Here is a 5,806-nt window from a genome sequence, read left to right as displayed (position 1 = left end):
TATGAGCCATATGTCCAGGTCTGCTTTTGAACAGTTTAAGTTAACAATAAGATCTACTCATTAAAAACTTAGAAGACCATGTATATGGTTGTAGAATAGATAAGAGAACCATTCCAGGAAAGAAAAGTTGAAGAAAAAAAAACCTTTTAAGACATATTAGCTGTGTGATTTTAGACAACAATAGCAAATGAAGGTCAGAAATGGTCAAAGTAGTCATTTACATGATTAGTACACTAGTAACAAAAAGTTTTAAAAAAGCAATAGTTACTATTATTTGTTAGCTAGTGGTCATTATAAAATTAAACATACTTATAGAAAGTAAGTCTTTCAGTAAAACCAGGATGACTTTACAAACAGAGAGTAAAACTTGGTTATTGTACATTTTCCTTTTGTAATAAAAGAATATTATAACACAAGATAATATGATCCATATGAAGCAGGTGGTTAAGAAGCAAATAAATTACCAACAGAATTCTAATTATAATACACTCTTAGTCTTTCATGATAAACAACAGATGTGTGTTTACAAAAATACATTATAGTAGAATCAGGTCAATAGAGTCTAAATGAACAAGGCTTAATTTATCTGAACACTCTTTTGAATTCAAGGGGATGGCCTATTTAAAAGAGACACTGTATAATGCAACATGAGTTCAAAGGAGATTAATTTAAAGGGGCCACTGAATATCATTTTCATTAATTGTCTAAGTGGACAGGGAGGTATTACAAAATTCAAACACAGGAAAAGTAAAAGGACAACCTTACTAGAGCAAAGGCATGAAGAAATGTTGGAACAATAGAGAACTCAATGCTATTATCCATTTCTTTCATTTTAGTTTTACATGATTTGGTGTGTGTGTGTGTGTGTGTGTGTGTGTGTGTGTGTGTGTGTGTTTGTGTGTGTATGTGTGTGCACGCACACGTATGCATGAATGATGGGAGATGTCATTCTGTAAATATGTTTCTCATACTGGTTAATGAATAAACCACTGTTGGCCAATAGGAAAGCAAAATAGGTGGGACTAGGAGATAAGGAGGATTCGAGGAAGTAGTAGTGAGGAGTCAGCATGTAGAGACCACGGAGAGCAAAAACACCAGCCCCTCTCCGGTAAGGTGAGACGACATGGAAATACTTAGATTAATAGAAATGAGTTAATAATTAAGACAGAGCTAGCCGATAAGAAACAAGTAACTGGCCAACAGCAACTATATCTAATACAGCGTTTCTGTGTGTTATTTGTGGCTGGTGCGGCGGTGGGTCCCAGCGGCTGGGAAAAACCTACCGGTAACACATGTACATGTTTTCAGACATGTAAATGCCTTAATAGGTTTGTGGCCATGTCAGGACAATTTTTAGGAGTTGGTTCTTTCCTTCCCCATGTGTGTGGCAGCAATGGAATTCAGGTCATCTGGCCTTATGGCAAGTATCTTTATCTGACTCTGCCATTGTATTGCCCTATCTACTTGTAAATATAGTTAGTAGGTTGACATATTTCACTATTTGAATTTCGCTAAATATTCATTTGTAATGTTGTATTAAGGGGTCAGTAAATAAAAAGTCACATAAATATGGAAAAGTCTTTTAAAAAATTAGTTCAAAAATTTACCAGTTTCAAGAAAATATATCAAAAAGAAATTATGATACAAAGGAAGATTTGAGTCAAGGCCTCACCAATTCCAACAGTATTAGTATTGTGTCTAAATTCTCCAAACTAACTTTTAAAAAGTTTAAACTTAACCTACAGATTTTAAATGGAAATGTAAACTAGAATGAGCATTAGAAATGCTTCTTTTTTGCATTAGGAATCTAACACAATTGAGTTCTCAGGAAAAGTAAATGTCCCCAGTGAGGTTACTGCAGTGTGCTTAGTCATTCAACATAGATCAAGCTATTTACCTCAACATAATATCACTCTTAAATATACTACCAAAAATGTTAATTGAGGGAAGAAGAAAGTAGTTTTAGTACATTCAATATTACAAGATGTAAGAAAAGATTCCATGAGAAACAATGAAGAGGTGAGTTTTTAATCCCTATTTCACAAACTCATGTTGCAAAGTGGGTCCCCCAGCTTTCTCTAGAGTTTTAAACTGATCTAAACTGTTTATTGTTTTCCTGTGAAAGTTTTGTTTGAAATAACTCAAGCGTTCCTACAATATTAATCAAATCCATGTATTCTGTTCTGATCACTGTAGCCAGCATCACAACAGCCAGTTACTGATTGGTTCTCCAGGCCACTGTAAGTTGCCTGGGCAGGTGACATTCTCATGCCCTGCAACACCTGATAGCTACAAGCCCTGCTGCTATTCCTGTTGAATTTAAGAAGAGTTCTATGTTTCTGTATTACATGTTGTCCCTGTCTTTCGACATTGCTGCCTCCACATTTTCATTGGTGGCAAACTCAAAGTCATCTTCTTCTGTCACTCCTCCATTAGGTCTGATCTCAATATAAGCTCTCACAGTGTTCAATGGGAGGAGTTACAAATGTTCTCTGTTGGTTTGTAGGGCAGCCATCTCATGTGGATGAAGTGGATGGCTATGTTCTTCACTATGAACTCATTGTCTCTCTATCTGTGGGCATACATTACTGAGACAAAGTAGCTGAGGTTTCTGTCAAACAGGTTAGTGGTGAAGCCATAGCCATCACTGAAGCCACTGTATTCTTCATTAACCCATAGATTGCACTATAGGCAACAGATCTCGTTCTATCCAAGCCTGCCTGTTTGACAATGGCAATGTACTTTTCTATTGGGCCAGGGCAGGTGTAGGACCCAGGCCTCTGCACAGATAGAAGCTTCAGAGGTTGATCCGAGTATGATCTAACCTCTCCAATTGCTCATGAACACTTTAACATACGTGTTCCCTATTCTCTACTTGTGTTTCCCTAGAGCTTTCTCAGCTCACTCTTGTGAGGCAAACTGAAGCCTCTTCCACAGATATTATCCCATTTGACACAATTTCCAAACCTGAGAAGAACTGACTGATTTGTTTATTTGTGCATACAAATGGGAATCAGAACTGTTTGGATGATTGTGTTTTAACACACAATCCATGTTGGTTTTGAGTGATTTAAACCCCTCAATATACTACTTCTTTGTTTTTTTTTTTTTTTTCTGGGCTAATTTTGTATCATCTTCTGCCTCAAGTTCAATAATAATCTTACCATTCTGCATTCCTTCTCTAGAATAAATGAAATGAACACCTAAATCACCATCATGAATTGTGTAGTTGGAGAGGAAATGCTGTACATCCTCAATAAATTAGGACTAAGGTAGACCACCAAATTTAACCACATAATCTTCACTGTCTTAAGGCCAAGCATAATGGACACTTGACAGGGCTCATATCACACAAGCTTGGGCAATGTTTTTGAAACCTAATAAACGACCCCAGATGCCTTTGTAGGAAACACTAATGGAAGATAACAAGTTTTGCATTTAGGAAGGTAGAAGTCACTTTTATTTTCAATAAACAACTGGGTTTTTGAACCCTGAAAGTCCATGGACATATTTTTGTTCTCAAACGTCAGAAAAATGAAGCACAGTCTACAATTGCTTTTTATTTAATTATTAATTTATTTTATATCCTGACAACAGTTTCCCCTCCCTTCTCTTCTCCCATCCAATCCTGCACATGCCCCTCCCCAACCCCAGGCACTGTATCCTAATCCACTCCTGGAAATGGGTAGTCCTTCTGTGAGAATCAAAAAATAATTACATATCTAGTTATAGTAAGACCTTGTATTTAGGATGGGAAACACAAACTTAATACTGGAATCTAGCTTCCCTCAGAACCAGCGAAATCATTAGTGGGAACTGATGCTCCCATTGGTAGGAGTCCTACAAGTGGATCAAGCTACCTAATTGTTACATATATGTTTGGCAGCTAGTTTGGTCCCATGTAGGCTCCCTGGTTTTTCAGACTCAGTGAATTCCTATGACACAAGTTAGTTTTTTCTGCAGGTTTTCTTGTGAGGTCCTTGACCCTTCTGACTCCTACAACCTTCCCTCTCTATCTTCAGCAGGATTCTTTGAGCGCTGCCTTAGTCAGTCTCTGTGTCTGCATCCACCAGTTAAAGGAAGAATGATCTCTGATGACAGTTATAGTAGCCATCATTCTGATAACAAGAAATTTCCAGAACAAGCTATGTCCACTATTGCTAATAATGTTAGCTGAGGATACCTGGGAGTTTCCCTTGCAATAGGTTTTTACATGCCTCTGAAGTGCCCCCACCTTTCCAGTCTTCTCTTTCAATATTTTCCCTCTTAATCTACTTCTGTAACCTGATCCTTCATGTTCCCTTCCTCAAATGCCCCCAAGTTCACCCATATGCTCTCTTCTAATTCCCCTTCTTATGGCAATCCATGTGTCCCTGCTTGGGTTTGCTTTCTTTTGTAACTTCTCTGGGTTTGTGGAATGTAGCATGGTTATCATTTACTGTATACCCAATTATGAATGAATGCATACCACACTTGTCTTTTTGGTCTGGGTTACCTCACTCCGGATAACTTTTTCTAGTTCCATCTATTTGCCTTCAAATTTCCTAATGTCATTGGTTTTAACAGCTGATTAATACTCTATTGTATAAATGTCCCGAATTTTTTGTTCATTTCTCATATCCTGAAGGGACTTGCTCAACTATGTTCATAGCAGTTTTATTCATAATAGCCAAAACTGGAAGCAACCTAGATCACTATCAACCATATTTACTTTATAAATGGAAACCAAATGATGGAGTAAAGTTGAAATAACTTACAACCTAGACAGCTGAACACCAGCAAGTTCCACCGGATGCTCTCCTAGCCATGTCCTGCCAGCCAGTGAGCATTCCCCAGCTCCTCCTCAGACCTCCTTCCATAGGACACTTCCGCCCTGGCTCCACCCACCAATGGGCGTGGTCAGTGCCACAGAAGGAAACAAAGTGAATATCCTTCTACAATTCCCCTTTTAGTCTAAAGAAAAGATTTAGGCTTGATACAAAACAGTGAATAACAAGTGTGCTTTAAGAAAAGGAAAATCGAGAACAAAACAACCTACATGTCTAGTCCTAGGGTGAAGGCATAATGGAGTTTACAATAGACTTGTCCTAAGCTGGAAAACAAGTCTAGTACCTAATATATCTAACTAGGAAGAGAGAATAATAGATGTGATAGTTTATTCTTCAATCTCATCAAGACCTGAGAAGAAAAATAATGATACTAGGGTAGACAGGAAGTGCGGATGGGCAACTTACAAAAGGTGCAGCGAGGACAGAAACAGCAAGATACCTGGGCAGTCACCCTAGGTCTCAGAGCAACGTTGGTACACCCAGTTTTGGCTAAGGCCAAGAGTACTTGACAGACCACAACAACAGCAAGGAAGTAGAAAGGCTGTCATACCCTGACTGGCAAGGTCCAGCAGTCTTCTATATTTGTCTCCTTCAAGCACATAGAACTGCATGTCCAAATCAGTGGTCAAAGGGGGCAGTTCTTTGCCCAACAGGCCATTCATTAGCTGAGGCTAGAATGAACTCCAGCAGGAGCAACAACAGAGTCCAAAATATTTTTGGGAAAGTGCACAGTGCTGTAAGGAACAACAGTGTCTCATGTCAATGGATTACTAATACTTAAACATTTAAATGCCATGTTCTGCATGTCTATGAAGTGATTGAAGATCTATGTCTGACTAATCTCATAGATAAAGGAAACATGAGTGAAGATAATCTGTAATACTCAGGAACTTAGCTAAAAAAACTGATTGAAACTTCCCTGAGTAAAGCAGGAACAAACACCTAAACAATATAACTATATAAATATACATACATAT

General features: G+C 38.0%; 1 pseudogene; it reads right to left on the bottom strand.

Moving 5' to 3' along the window:
• Positions 1-2,159: 2,159 nt before the first annotated feature.
• Positions 2,160-5,440, bottom strand: LOC127223155 (heterogeneous nuclear ribonucleoprotein F-like; annotated as a pseudogene).
• Positions 5,441-5,806: the final 366 nt, after the last annotated feature.

This window comes from Phodopus roborovskii, unplaced genomic scaffold (genome assembly GCF_943737965.1).
Source record: "Phodopus roborovskii unplaced genomic scaffold, PHOROB, whole genome shotgun sequence".
In the NCBI taxonomy this organism is placed as follows: Eukaryota; Metazoa; Chordata; class Mammalia; order Rodentia; family Cricetidae; genus Phodopus; species Phodopus roborovskii.
This window is presented reverse-complemented; position numbering and strand designations above follow the sequence as displayed.